The sequence below is a fragment of the Balaenoptera borealis genome (genome assembly GCF_965194805.1).
Source record: "Balaenoptera borealis genome assembly, chromosome: 4".
NCBI lineage: Eukaryota > Metazoa > Chordata > Mammalia > Artiodactyla > Balaenopteridae > Balaenoptera > Balaenoptera borealis.
This window is the reverse complement of record NC_138861.1, coordinates 116,104,486-116,120,968: the sequence shown is the minus strand read 5'-3', so window position 1 is coordinate 116,120,968 and position 16,483 is coordinate 116,104,486. Positions and strand designations below refer to the sequence as shown.

At 36.9% G+C, this 16,483-nt stretch overlaps 1 protein-coding gene across 2 annotated transcripts in view; it reads right to left on the bottom strand.

The window, feature by feature from the left end:
* LOC309627291 (uncharacterized protein) overlaps positions 1–16,483 on the bottom strand; it is a 297,871-nt gene that overhangs the window by 14,281 nt on the left and 267,107 nt on the right. Inside the window, exon 4 of one of the 2 annotated variants that reach the window (XR_014243651.1) lies at positions 8,546–14,783. The exons of the other annotated variant lie outside the window; for it this stretch is intronic. The gene's annotated coding sequence lies outside the window, so the exon portion shown is untranslated. Of the gene's footprint in view, positions 1–8,545; positions 14,784–16,483 lie in introns of those variants that run through there. 2 annotated transcript variants of the gene reach the window in all.

The window sequence follows — 16,483 nt, the reverse complement described above, 5'->3', positions numbered from 1 at the left end:
GTAAGGTCTGTCCTGTCTATCTTTTTCTGAGATTATGCAACAGCTTTGCATGCTGTTTAGGAAATAAGAGGAACTTTTATGATTTTTAGAATCTTTCATTTCCTAAGAAATTTAGAAAAGTTTATGAGATCAGAAAAAGAAAGGCCAGCATATCCTTAGAAATGTAAAATTAGGTGAAATGTATTGTTTCTATAGGCTTGATAGTAACATACCTTTCACATTTAAAAGCACCTCTGCTGCTTATAAAACTCTAATAAAATTCTATTAGATAGATTTTGCTGTCCTTATACAATTCTGTTTGGACCCTTTAATCAAAGGCCATATTACTAAGAATTGTAGAAATATGAAGACGCTCATGGTTAATTTTTAAATGAAGAAGAAACTTATCATGGACCTTTGAATGTGCTGAAGTAGAAATAATAGTAATTTCATCCAGAGACAAGACTATTCTTTTGTTCTGTGAAAAAACCTGGCAGGCTCTAAGAGAATGTCTCTGAAGACTGACTTCCCTCTTCTGGGTTCCAACCTCAGCCTCAACCATTCTTGGGATTTTTGTCAATAGAGTGTTACATATAACAAAGGATGTCTTGTAGGTAAAGAGCATCATGTGCTCTTAGTTAGAGTGTTCCAAAAGTATAATGTGGAGACACCAGGTCTGCTTTGCTTGCTTACCATCTAGATTCTATTGTGGAGAACAGAGCTGTAACTGGGTCTTTATAAATGTGTGATAAAGCTGGGTCATCAACTTCCTTTTCTGAGCAACCAGGCGGCTGCTAAACCGTTACTATTGGGTCATAAATATGGAGTGTTTAAACTCTAAGGACCCTTGCCTTTGCCCTGAAAACCATAGCAGGTAATGTTAGGGATGCTTGTGAAGTCAAAAGTAAAGTGAGACATTTGAGATTTTTAGAAGAGTGGTTCTCAAATGGAAGAAGTTTTGCTTTCCAAGCAGGGGATATCTGGCTGTGCCTGGAGACATTCTTGGTTGTCACAACTGAATGAAAGCCTACTGGCATCTGGTGGGTAGAGGCTACAGATGTTGCTAAACATCTTACGATGCACAGGATTGTCATCACAACAAAGAAATCTTGGTTTAGAAATTTGATTTGTCTTTTTTTTTTAACACAGTCATCTTAATGTCCCAAACAGCCATATTGAGATATAAATACAGCTTATTGTTACCAAGTAATATGTGCAAAGGCACTCCTTGTTTTACACCATCCTAGAGTTTACCCCATTCCTCCCTTCTTTGCTGAGTCTCACATCATTCCCCATAATATCCCCAAATCTCTCTCCACTCCAAACGCCCATTGTATCCCATTCCTGACCCCATCCCCGAGCATCATCTCATACCTGAGTTTCAACTGAGGGATTGGATTCAAATATGTTGTGTTTAGAAAAAAAGAAAGAAAGAAAAGAAAGACAAATGGTTTAGTTCTTTAGGCTGCAAAATGGCCTTACAGAATATGATGTGCCCACGAAGGAAGACTCTTCAACAACACATCCTACCTATAATACCCAGGTGACTTCTGGCTCCTTTTTCATTCCTGGTATTTTGCATTGTTGGGTAGGCATGCTCTGACACAGGAAATGCATATTGCCTCCCCCAAATGGCTGCAAACATTCATATCTATGTAGGCCATGGAAAGGAGACACAAAAATAATTAATAATAAAAATTAGGAGTGGTTATTTTATTTAGAAAGCAAAAGAATATGATGAAGCATCATACAACATTCCTTTTTTGCACAATGGCGTAGATAACTTACGTTATCAGAGAAGTAGAGTAGGATTCAGTTTCCAAATTTTCAGAAAGGTAGATATTTCTTAAATTGATAAGAACTATTAGAGAGTGACGGTCAAGAAAGGTAGAATTAGTACCAAGTAGGAGAAAAATTATAAGGCTGGATGGCGATTTGAAATTCGTAAAAAGTCCTACGTTTAAAATATATTTAGAGAGATGGAAAGACAAGATTAAAGACGCAGTAAGGGGGTGGCATTGCTGCATGTGTGTTCAATCATGAAGGTTTAAAAACAGTATAATTAAGCTTTCATCTCAAAGACAGTAGCCTGTGTGATTGTGGGGAAAAGTCTTATTGTGAAAGACGGAGCCGATGTCATGCTTGTGAGACATGACAACAGAGATGTCTGATTTGGAGAGATCAATACTTTACGATTGTGGAGTTTGACATTCCTAATCTGATAAAGAAAAAAATCTCTCACATGGTACAGCGTTCTCTGCTCCTCTTGACAAACAAACTGCATTTAGAATGTGATTTATTTATTTTTTTGTAGGGAGACAATGAAAGACAATCATATGAAACTATTCCTTTCTAGGCATTTTCACTAGAATACAATGTTGTAAAAATGCAGAAAGAAAGGAAAGATTAACAAGAGCTAAGGGTCCATTTTGCTCCACGAATTCTTTTGGAAGGATGGTCTCACCTTCTGATCACAATGGCAAATCACACTTTTTTTTTCATTCCCAATTAGAATGTATTACTTGTGTTGGTCCCTTTTGAAAACGCCCATCTCCACCCCAAACACTTTTCTTCAAAAGGGAAAGACTCTTTTTATTTTAAATTTTACTTTAAAATTTCTCTAAGCCACTTTTTGTAATAGGTTCCTTTAAACAAATGAGCCCAGCCAATTTGCCTGGGGAGACAAGAAAGGCTTCATGTCCTGAGGACTTTCTGTCTCCCATAGAGAGTTGAAATTTGGCTTCACACAGCCTTGTCATAGCCAAGAAATTAAAGGATTTTCTCTTCCAATAACTAGCTGCATTCAGAGATGTTAGCCTAATAGGAACATGTGTGTACAGCCACTAGCACCTACGACTGATAGGAAATGAGATGTGTCAGAGAATTCTCTCAAAAATTGCTGCAGCTGCTGGGTTTCTGCTAGAAAGTAAATAACAAATATATTGACATGCATTTTCCTTAGAAGAGCAGCTGCAGGGATCAATGCTGTTAGAGGGGCTGCCTGGCCAAGTCGGGGGTTGTGTATGACAGTCTGAGTTGATGCCACATAAACTGATGTCCCTGTTAGTCTAATTTGCCAAAGGAGAGTCCAATTCTCCCAAACTGAATTATCTGGATACTCTTCTAATCCGACACTACACTTTTATGTCATTTGGGGGTGATAATGAGGACCTCTTCGGTGTTTTCTCATCACTGACATTTCCTGAGTTGAACCATGAGGAAGGTATGTGACTCTCCTGCCCTCACTCTCCAGCTCTGTTTCTCCAAACAGGCAATAAAAACATTTTACATAAATAAATTCCCAATCATCACTAATCATATGAAAGCTGACAAAAGTATGTTATCTTACACTATGAAAATACTAATCAAAGCAGCTTGTCAATTGTTAAAGTTAATGATTTAGATCTGTAACACTCTGCCTAAATTTTGTAGGTAATTACATAATTATATACAGGTTAGTTAACACAATCAAAAATAGTAATTGCCTCTTCAGTCTTTAAAATATGTCAAGATACCACAGTCCCATTCTGGAAATGGTGCTTATCTCACAGTGTTTGAGAGCCTGAGTGTGGCACAAATATTCCATTTAGGGAAGATTTCCATGCATCTGGGTCAACTCCTTTGAGGTTCAAGATCAGGAGGAGATTTGTCTGTTAGTGCTCAATCAAATTTATTGTTAAAAACACTGTATTTACAAGTTTCTATCTCTTCTGTAGAATGAGCAGGCTTATTAGACGTTACACAATGATCCATTCTAATTCATGGTGTCCATTTTCTGCATCTGAAACGTAGGGATTTAATACAAATATCTGTTTATAGATCTGAAGTGTTTCAGGACAGTTTCCCTCAAAACAAGTTTCTGGAAAGCAACATTTTCTTTATTGATTTTGGTTTTTTTGTAATTTGAAAATTTAATAATTAAACCCCATTTATATTTAAATTTATACTTCTCTTTATATATATATATATTTAACATCTTTATTGGAGTATAACTGCTTTACAATGGTGTGTTAGTTTCTGCTTTACAACAAAGTTAATCAACTATACATATACATATATCCCCATATCCCCTCCCTCTCACGGCTCCCTCCCACCCTCCCTATCCCACCCCTCTAGGTGGTCACAAAGCACCGAGCTGATCTCCCTGTGCTATGCAGCTGCTTGCTTCCCACTAGTTATTTTACATTTGGTAGTGTATATATGTCCATGCCACTCTCTCACTTGGTCCCAGCTTACCCTTCCCTCAAGTCCATTCTCTACGTCTGCGTCTTTATTCCTGTCCTGCCCCTTTTTTAGATTTCATATATATGTGTTAGCATATGGTATTTGTTTTTCTCTGACTTAATTCACTCTGTTTGACAAACTTTAGGTCCATCCACCTCACTACAAATAACTCAATTTCGTTTCTTTTTATGGCTGAGTAATATTCCATTGTATACATGTGCCACACCATCTTTATCCATTCATCTGTCGATGGACACTTAGGTTGCTTCCATTTCCTGGCTACTGTAAATAGAGCTGCAATGATCATTGTAATACATGACTCTTTGGAATTATGGTTTTCTCAGGGTATATGCCCAGTAGTGGGATTGCTGGGTTGTATGGTAGTTCTATTTTTAGTTTTTTAAGGAACCTCCATACTGTTCTCCATAGTGGCTGTATCAATTTACATTCCCACCAAGAGTGCAAGAGGGTTCCCTTTTCCCCACACCCTCTCCAGCATTTATTGTTTGTAGATTTTTTGATGATGGCCATTCTGACCAGTGTGAGGTGATACTTCATTGATTTTTGTTGTACTCTTGAAAGCATGCTTCAATCAGAAAAAAATATCCAGAGGATTGACTTAAAATATTTTGTGGTACAGTGCATGAAATATTGTGATGTTTTCTAAAACTTTCAAAAATATGTAGCATTATTTTAACTTTGGATTCTCTTCTTCAAATCCAAAATCTGGGGATAAAGAAGGAAAGGAAGGAGACTGATAAAGTACATTGCTGTGGAGATTTTTTTTTCCTTCTCCTCTTTGTCCTTGTTCACCTCTTTGGCCTGTCCTTTAGTTAATTTTTGCCCAGTCCTTATCATGTCTCAAGGGTCATGAAACATATTGGGGATATAAAAGCAAAAACAACACAATCTGAAAATTTAGGGAATTCCCACTATGGTTAAAAGGCCAGTAGAGCTCATCCACCAGAGGGCAGACAGCAGAAGCAAGAAGAACTACAATCCTGCAGCCTGTGGAACTAAAAACATACTCACAGAAAGATAGACAAGATGAAAAGGCAGAGGGCTATGTACCAGATGAAGGAACAAGATAAAACCGCAGAAAAACAACTAAATGAAGTGGAGATAGGCAACCTTCCAGAAAAAGAATTCAGAATAATGATAGTGAAGATGATCCAGGACCTCGGAAAAAGAATGGAGGCAAAGATCAAGAAGATGCAAGAAATGTTTAACAAAGACCTAGAAGAATTAAAGAACAAACAAACAGAGATGAACAATACAATAACTGAAATGAAAACTACACTAGAAGGAATCAACAGCAGAATAACTGAGGCAGAAGAACGGATAAGTGCCCTGGAAGACAGAATGGTGGAATTCACTGCTGTAGAACAGAATAAAGAAAAAAGAATGACAAGAAATGAAGACAGCCTAAGAGACCTCTGGGACAACATTAAACGCAACAACATTCACATTACAGGGTCCCAGAAGGAGAAGAGAGAGAAAGGACCTGAGAAAATATTTGAAGAGATTATAGTAGAAAACTCCCCTAACACGGGAAAGGAAATAGCCACCCAAGTCCAGGAAGCACAGTGAGTCCCATACAGGATAAACCCAAGGAGAAACACACCGAGACACACAGTAATCAAATTGGCAAAAATTAAAGACAAAGAAAAATTATTCAAAGCAGCAAGGGAAAAACAACAAATAAAATACAAGGGAACTCCCATAAGGTTAACAGCTGATTTCTCAGCAGAAACTCTACAAGCCAGAAGGGAGTGGCATGATATACTTAAAGTGATGAAAGGCAAGAACCTACAACCAAGATTACTCTACCCGGCAAGGATCTCATTCGTCTTCAATGGAGAAATCAAAAGCTTACAGAGAAGCAAAAGCTAACAGAATTCAGCACCACCAAACCAGCTCTACAACAAATACTAAAGGAACTTCTCTAAGTAGGAAACACAAGAGAAGAAAACTTACAAAAACAAACCCAAAACAATTAAGAAAATGGTCAGAGGAACATACATATCGATAATTACCTTAAACGTGACTGGATTAAATGCTCCAACCAAAAGAAACAGGCTTGCTGAATGGATACAAAAACAAGACCCATATATATGCTGTCTACATGAGACCCACATCAGACCTAGGGACACATACAGACTGAAAGTGAGGGGATGGAAATAGATATTCCATGCAAATGGAAATCAAAAGAAAGCTGGAGTAGCAATACTCATATCAGATAAAATAGACTTTAAAATAAAGAATGTTACAGGAGACAAGGAAGGACACTACATAATGATCAAGGGATCAATCCAAGAAGAAGATATAACAATTATAAATATATATGCACCCAACATAGGAGCACCTCAATACATAAGACAACTCTTAACAGCTATAAAAGAGGAAATCGACAGTAATACAATAATAGTGGGGGACTTTAACACCTCACTTACACCAATGGACAGATCATCCAAAATGAAAATAAATATGGAGACAGAAGCTTCAAATGACACAATAGACCAGATAGATTTAATTGATATTTATAGGACATTCCATCCAAAAATAGCAGATTATACTTTCTCCTCAAGTGTGCATGGAACATGCTCCAGGATAGATCACATCTTGGGTCACAAATCAAGCCTCAGTAAATTTAAGAAAATTGAAATCATATCAAGCATCTTTTCTGACCACAACGCTATGAGATTAGAAATCAATTACAGGGAAAAGAACGTAAAAAACACAAACACGTGGAGGCTAAACAATACGATACTAAATAACCAAGAGATCACTGAAGAAATCAAAGAGGAAATCAAAAAATACCTAGAGACAAATGACAATGAAAACACGACGATGCAAAACCTATGGGATGCAGCAAAAGCAGTTCTAAGAGGGAAATTTATAGCTATACAAGCCTACCTCAAGACCAAGAAAAATCTCAAATAAACAATCTAACCTCACACCTAAAGGAACTAGAGAAAGAAGAACAAACAAAACCTAAAGTTAGCAGAAGGAAAGAAATCATACCATAAAGATCAGATGAGAAATAAATGAAATAGAAACAAAGAAAACAATAGCAAAGATCAATAAAACTAAAAGCTGGTTCTTTGAGAAGATAAGCAAAATTGATAAACCATTAGCCAGACTCATCAAGAAAAAGAGGGAGATGACTCAAATCAATAAAATCAGAAATGAAAAAGGAGAAGTTACAACAGACACCGCAGAAATACAAAGCATCCTAAGAGACTACTACAAGCAACTCTATGCCAATAAAATGGACAACCTGGAAGAAATGCACAAATTCTTAGAAAGGTATAACCTTCCAAGACTGAACCAGGAAGAACTAGAAAATATGAACAGACCAATCACAAGTAATGAAATTGAAACTGTGATTAAAAATCTTCCAACAAACAAAAGTCCAGGACCAGATGGCTTCACAGGTGAATTCTATCAAACATTTAGAGAAGAGCTAACACCCATCCTTCTCAAACTCTTCCAAAAAATTACAGAGGAAGGAAAACTCCCAAACACATTCTATGAGGCTACCATCACCCTGATACCAAAACCAGAGAAAGATACTACAAAAAAAGAAAATTTCAGACGAATATCACTGATGAATTTAGATGCAAAAATCCTCAACGAAATACTAGCAAACAGAATCCAACAACACATTAAAAGGATCCTACACCATGATCAAGTGGGATTTATTCCAGGGATGCTAGGATTCTTCAATATATGCAAATCAATCAATGTGATACACCATATTAACAAATTGAAGAAGAAAAACCATATGATCATCTCAATAGATGCAGAAAAAGCTTTTGATAAAATTCAACACCCATTTATGATAAAAATTCTCCAGAAAGTGTGCATAGAGGGAACCTACCTCAACATAATAAAGGCCATATATGACAAACCCACAGCAAACACCATTCTCAATGGTGAAAAACTGAAAGCATTTCCTCTAAGATTACGAACAAGACAAGGATGTCCACTCTCATGACTATTATTCAACATAGTTTTGGAAGTCCTAGACACGGCGATCAGAGAAGAAAAAGAAATAAAAGGAATCCAAATTGGAAAAGAAGAAGTAAATCTGTCACTGTTTACAGATGACATGATACTATACATAGAGAATCCTAAATCTGCTACCAGAAAACTACTAGAGCTAATCAATGAGTTTGGTAAAGTTGCAGGATACAAAATTAATGCACAGAAATCTCTTGCATTCCTATACACTAATGATGAAAAATCTGAAAGAGAAATTAAGGAAACACTCCCATTTACCATTGCAACAAAAAGAATAAAATACCAAGGAGTAAACCTACCAAGGGAGACAAAAGACCTGTATGTAGAAAACTATAAGACACTGATAAAAGAAATTAAAGATGATACCAACAGATGGAGAGATATACCATGTTCTTGCATTGGAAGAATCAATATTGTGAAAATGACTATACTACCCAAAGCAACCTACAGATTCAATGCAATCCCTATCAAATTACCAATGGCATTTTTTATGGAACTAGAACAAAAAATCTTAAAATTTGTACGGAGACACCAAAGACCCCGAAGAGCCAAAGCAGTCTTGAGGGAAAAAAACGGAGCTGGAGGAATCAGACTTCCTGACTTCAGACTTTACTACAAAGCTACAGTAATCAAGACAATATGGTACTGGCACAAAAACAGAAACATAGATCAATGGAACAAGATAGAAAGCCCAGAGATAAACCCATGCTCCTGTGGTCAAGTAATCTATGACAAAGGAGACAAGGATATACAATGGAGAAAAGACAGTCTCTTCAGTAAGCGGTGCTGGGAAAACTGGAGAGCTACATGTAAAAGAATGAAATTAGAACACTCCCTAACACCATACACAAAAATAAACTCAAAATGGATTCGAGACCTAAATGTAAGACCGGACACTATAAAACCCTTAGAGGAAAACATAGGAGGAACACTCTTTGACATAAATCACAGCAAGATCTTTTTTGATCCACCTCCTAGAGTAATGGAAATAACAACAAAAATAAACAAATGGGACCTAATGAAACTTCAAAGCTTTTGCACAGCAAAGGAAACCATAAACAAGAGGAAAAGACAACCCTCAGAATGGGAGAAAATATTTGCAATCGAATCTACAGACAAAGGATTAATCTCCAAATATATAAACAGCTCATGCAGCTCAATATTAGAAAAAGAAACCCAATCCAAAAATAGGTAGAAGATCTAAATAGACATTTCTCCAAAGAAGACATACAGATGGCCAAGAAGCACATGAAAAGCTGCTCAACATCACTAATTATTAGAGAAATGCAAATCAAAACTACAAAGAGATATCACTTCACACCAGTTAGAATGGGTATCATCAGAAAATGTACAAACAACAAATGCTGGAGAGGGTGTGGAGAAAAGGCAACCCTCTTGCACTGTTGGTGGGAATGTAAATTGATACAGCCACTATGGAGAACAGTATGGAGGTTCCTTAAAAAACTAAAAATAGAATTACTGTATGATCCAGCAATCTCACTACTGAGCATATACCCAGAGAAAACCATAATTCAAAAAGACACGTGCACCCCAATATTCATTGCAGCACTATTTACAATAGCCAGGTCATGGAAGCAACCTAAATGCCCATCGACAGATGAATGGATAAAGAAGAGGTGGTACATATATACAATGGAATATTACTCAGCCATAAAAAGGAACGAAATTGGGTCATTTGTAGAGACGTGGATGGATCTAGAGACTGTTGTACAGAGTGAAGTGAGTCAGAAAGAAAAAACAAATATCGTATATTAATGCATGTATGTGGAACCTAGAAAAATGGTACAGATGAACCGGTTTGCAGGGCAGAAGTTGAGCCACAGATGTAGAGGAAAAACTTATGGACACCAAGGGGGGAAAGCCGCAGGGGGGTGGGAATGGTGGTGTGATGAATTGGGCAATTGGGATTGACATGTATACACTGATGTGTATAAAATTGATGACTAGTAAGAACCTGCTGTATAAAAAAATATATAAAATAAAATTCAAAAAAAAAAAAAAAGGCCAGTAGAAATATAGGTGCTGCTATGAGAGAGGTGTTGGAATAGAAGTATAAATAGGAGGCAGAAATAATTTTGCAATGAGAAGGAGGGACAGTTGGGGAAGTCACAAAAAAGGTCTTTAGCTGAATCATCAGTTTTCAAGGTAGAAAGTGTATGTGTGCATGTGTGTGTTTGTGTGTGTGTGTGTGTAGGATATTCAGGGGGAATGAATAGCTTGTGCAAGGACATGGAGGTCTGAGAGTTTTATAGTGTTGTGTTTGGAGAAGTTCTATATATCCAGAATTTATGTGTAGAAGTATTAAAGGACACCTTCAGGAAAGTCTCTTTTGGGGCCTAATACTTCTGGAACCACAATGTAATGACTTTTTTTCCCATCTCACATAAACATAGGATTAATAGGCAATCACTAATTTCCTAAATTGAGATATGTCAAAGTCTTCTTGTCCTTTCCTGAAGATAAAATCAGGGTAGCATCTGTACCATCTGTAAATCCACAACTGAAAACCTTGTGTTTGTGCTTTTTATCCTTTTGTGTTTCTATAAAAAATAGAGGACACTTGATCCATAGTGTTCTGAATTAGGTAAAGACTTTTGATTAGATATTATCATGGGCCAATAATTTCTGCTCATGATGGCATTCAATCAAAATAATGAAATTTGTCAGGCATCCGCGCTTAGCCTTAGACAACAGAATGAATCTGAGGTGAAATCTATATGTTAATGCTTTATTGTAGAGTACAGTTCAGGGGCAGCAAGAGTGAAGGGAAAAAGGAAGTGAGGAAGAGACGAAGGGAAAGCATATGTAACACGATATGTTATCGAAGTGGCCACAGCTTCCAAAGAAGACATAGACATTTAACTAGTCTTTTGGGATGGCTCTGGGGAACCATGTGGAACCATGGTTTCTTGTATAGTCTGCAGAGGGGAGGAGGGGAGAGGAATTTATCTTCTGGATCCCTCTGCTTACTGTTCAAAGTGTATCCCATTGAACATTAACTCCCTCCCCCTTCTAGGTTGCCAGCACATACCGTATGTGGCCATGCTACAGCCTAAGGTTCCAGAAGGAAAGGAATATGGAACGTAGTAAAGCCCAATGCAAATGGGGAAGAGAGTTAGCTGAGAGAGTAGGAGTAGCCGTTGAGGTTTAGAAATGAGTCTTTTAGCCAGAGGTAGTATGCTGAATGCTATCAGGGACAGGAACGACTGCTCACCTTGAATGATGTACTTACCTTACTAACCATATGTGTGCCAAAATTTTCTAGGTCAAATTTAGTCCTTGGGGAGTACTTGTAGTTTAAGACAGGCTGGAGGGAACGCAATTCCTCTGAACAGACCTAGTTACCATAGGACACCAGGAACATCTGAACTATGGCTCGCTCTTCTGACTGCATGTTGAATGGCTGGAAGTCACTTCCAATTTCATAATTAACATTAAGAACATTTATCAGAGTGACTTTCCCCCTAGTTAACAGAGACTCTCCCCACCATCTCTTCATAATATGGCCTCTCTTTTTAAATTGTTGTGTACAAATGTTAAAACTTTCAAAACCTAATTCTAACTTTCAAAAATGACAGTAGTTTTGTAAATGTCATTACAAAAATAGGGTATTTTCAGTTTAGGCTGACTGATTCCTTCTAGGCACAATTCCTGCATTGTAGGTAGCGGATCTGAAGTAGACAGCATTGGCTATAGATTGTGGAACTCAGACTGAATGAATTATTCTTTTCCTAGTACGATAACTTAAGATAGAGGAGAAAAAATATCACACTTCCAGGCTAGAGTATGAGTTCTTTAAAATACACACACACACACACACACACAAAATATATATTTTGATGTCACCTTTCACTATTATTTTAATTTTGATTTAGACAACAGGAATATAATTTCTACTCTGCAAATTACATTTAAGAGTTCATTTCTCAGATTTGGGAGGCAAGACTGAAAGAAATACCAATACCTAAACACAAGTATGTTTTTAATCTATTTTTAATTTCTGTTTCAGTCCAACCTGAAATGTTGATCTATTGTCCTTTGCATTGCATTGAACCTATTCGCTGCTCTGCTCACAAATGCTAATATTTCTGTGACACGCAGAGCCTGGCTCCTGCAGCTTTTGCTTCAGGCATCACCTCATTATTCTTTTCAGCTCCTTATTAGAGAAAAGCCACTGACCTCTTACCTGGGTCTCTCTATCCAGTTAGTACTTGTGAAAGGGCAACTCATCTCAAGGCTTCTGTATACCTGCTGTGTTTCTAAATCACCTTATATTCTTATCTTTCCCATTTCCACCTCAGAATAGAAATATATAGACAAGGTACCCTCTTTCTGCTCTTTCTTCCCTAGTTATCAAAGAACCCATGATAACTTACCTCCATTTAAAAAATGGTTACTTTCACAATATTATTGCTGATGAAGAGAAAATGTCCTGCTATTTATCTTTTTAAAAATAACTTCTCTCACTTCATTTTTTTTCTTTGTTAATGACTACTAATGAGTATTACTTAGAATACACAACTCTGATATTATATTTCCTATGTGCTGTTAAGGAAACCTGGTTTTGTTCATCCCCACTCCCAGTTTTAAATCTGAGTCCTTTCCAGGACCAAACTTTTTTCTTCCTTACATTTAGACATATTTTGAACATAACATGTCAGAACTGTTTTTAAATGAAGTGTTTGGTCACAGCAACCAATACTAAAGTCTTTCTATTAACAGAAATCTTTCCCAGGACCCACACCTTCAGGTGCGTTAAAGCTGATGGAAGCAAAACATCATTCTAGAGCCCGAATTTAAGATATTTCCATACAAATTCAACCAAAGAGACAATTTTCACAGATGACACCAAATTTCAGTTTCTTTTTTATTTTTTATATTTATGTGAGTCTGATTTATGTAAGACTTTTACTTTGATCAATTACCCTGAATGAGAATACTTCTATCACTTGACATATGTGCTTCTGACCAGGTTGGAAGATAGGGTCAAAGGGCCATGTACCACATGAAATGAAAACATCAGTGTGTACAGATGATAGTTTTACAGAAACCAAACTGCTCACTACAAAGGAATAACACTAAAAGATGAGATAGGAGCAGTTTCAGGAAAAAAAACAAAAAAAAGTCCTTGAACAATAAGAGAGTAAAAGATTTATTATAAATAACTGCAAGAGAATTATTTTTGTATGCTATAATATTTCTCAAATCAACACAGTCTCCTCTTTTGTCACTGAATGACTGGGTAAAGGCAAGCATCGAAACTGGACCAGGTAAAGCCCGATGTTTATGTGGGAGGGGTGGTGTTGCATACATTAGTGACTTCTGCTCCTCATGTGCCTCTTTTTTTTTTTGGAGTGCACATCCTTTTGTCCAAAGGTTTCTTCCTCATTTCTCAAAATGCTGGGATTGATGGAGAAGAAGCAGAGTTCACAAAGTCTCTGCATAAATGAAATTTTTAAAGATATATATTTAAATTGAAAATGCTTTAAATTTTATTAAGTTAATCATTTTATATGAAAAAAAAGGGCCAGAGTATTGAAAAAAAATTGGTTAAATATTGGGGAGCGAATTATTTTCTCTCTGATACAGTCCTTGTGTTTGTGTTTATAGCAGTATTGGTCACCAAGTGATTTCTCCAGCAAATGATATTATAGAAGACTGAAGAGAGTCATGTCTTTGTTAAGCACAAGTGAAATCAAAAATGGGCAAAAAAATAATCTGTGCATAGAGAAAATAGACTTGAATTGCTAATCTAGATTCTGAAGACTGGCATACTAATATTTCTGGGCATTATCTAACAAAAATCTGAGGGCCACTTACTTTCCAAGTATAAGAGGTACCAGAATTCTTACCCACTAAGTCATCATCCGTTCTGGAAAAGCCAGGGAAATGGAAAAATCATCCCACAATTCTTCCTCTCCTTTACCATCTAAAAAATTCAAACCAATCATTCCCCCATCCCGCATACTGCCATAAAATTGGTCTATTTCATGTTTCTTGCCTATTAAAACACTTCAGTGAACACTTACTATCTATCAGACAAAGTATAATTTCTTGACTGGTGAAAAAGAGTTCCTAGACCCAGTTCCAGCGTGTGTGTGTGTGTGTGTGTTTAGTCTCACCCACACCAATTCTTGGATGCCAACAGAGTGTCCAAGGATTCACCTCAATTCTGACACTATCTACCTGCAGATAGAATCAAATTCCTCAGTCTCACAAGACCACCCACCACTCAGCTTCCAGTCACAAGCCCATTATTTCCTCCACTTCTGACCAACTGGCTATATATTAGAGGTCCCCATGACCCACTCCTTGTGTTCAGTTAGTTGGTTAGAAAGGCTCACAGAACTCAAGAAAACCCCTTTACTCACTAGATTATCAATTTATTATAAAAGGATATTAAAGGATATGAATCAAGAGCCAGATAAAGAGATACAGCTGGTGAGGTCCTGAACAAAGGCACTTCTGTCCTCCTGGAGCATGGGACGTGGCTTGGTGGCACATGGAAGCATTCTGGTTTCCCAACATGGATGCTGTCCAAAAAAGGACCAAAAAGCTTTTCTGGGGAAGGCTTTTATGGAGGTTTCATTACATAGACATGATTGACCAACTCATTGGCCAATGGCAATTGATTCAACCTCAAGCCCCTCTCTCCTTCCCAGAAATCAGGGCATGGGACTGAAAGTTCCAACCCTCTAATCACTGGCAACCTGCCCCCACCCTTAGCTGCTCTCCAGAAGTCAGCTCATTGACATAACAAAAGACACTTTTTATCATTCTCAACATTTAGGCAATTCCAAGGATTTTGGGAGCTGTGAGCCAGGAACCGTGGATGAAGACCAAATATGTATGAGAAATATATTTGGGTCATCTGAATGACTAAATGTATATTTTTTATTAATCACAGCATCATGACTAGTATATAAATTCATTCATTATTCAACTCTTGAGGAAATAAATGTTCAGTTTTGTCAAGCTACATCCCCAGTTACACCGTGCACTGCATCTGTTTGTGTTATATATAATTCCCTGAAGGTGACTTTTGCATACATTTTTCCTTTAGTTTGAATGCCTTACCATCCTACTCTTAGTATATCAGTTAGACCATGACTTAGTTTTTGAAAATCAGCTCAATATCACTCATCTTCAGAAGAAAAAAAAAAAAAAAATATATATATATATATATATAAAACACTGTATACATAGTTTCTATTCTCTGTATATGTTTTCATTGTTTTGCTCTTATCAGTCTTGTCATTTTATTTGTTTGTCTCTCATACTGTAAGCACTTTGAGGGCAAACTCTAGGCCTTATTCATCTTGCACACCAGTGTATGGCTTGATATTTGGTGCACAAGAGTTACAAGATGGACATCTTGGTAGGAAGAGTGAATGGATGAATCTAGGAAATTAAACCGTCCTAAATTGGTTCTGGACACTATATAAGTCCATCACACTTAGCCTGGAAAATGGATCCCAGTTCAAAGGTCAGTTTTGGATTTAGGGACATCTCCAAAGCAGGCTTAGAAATCTCTTCTTAGAGTGGACAGTACCCTCTATACAATTCCAGAACTGCCTTAGCTGTCAATAATGGAGACAGTTAAGTTGATACTGCTGAGCAAAGTGAAAGTCCTTTGTCCCAAACCATTGGTGTTGCCTGGTGTGTTTTTTGGAAGAAACCACTGAATAAATATTTTAATAAATTAATTAATTTTGAATTGGTTAGGTGTTTTAAAGATATATTTATTAAAGTAGAAAAGCTTGACACTTTCAAGTGAAGTAGCACATCTGCAAAGCACTGAACCAACTTGCAAATCACTGACCTATATAAGATAGTAAGTATAAATAGGGAAGATGGGGAAAGAGTGGCTCTAAAATGAAGAGAGTTTGTAATGAGAAGAAAAGAGGAGCATTAGGAGATGACTTATTCATCTTGCACCTAGAGCAGGGCTTGATACTTGGTAGATGCTCAATATAGTTTTGTTGAATAATTGAATGACAGAATGAATGAATAAGCCAGGCAGACAGAAGGAGGGAGATATGAAGAGCTGCTATATTTGGGTGAGTTTTCAGTAGAAGATCACAGAATGAAAAATGTTCTACTCTGATCATGAATAAAAAGCAGAGAAATATATGAGGTATTAGTAGAAGGAGAATAGAACAAGCCTTGATTTTTTTTTTTAAGTTTTTTTTTTTTAGTGGTTTGAGGGATGGCAGTTTTATTTATTTATTTA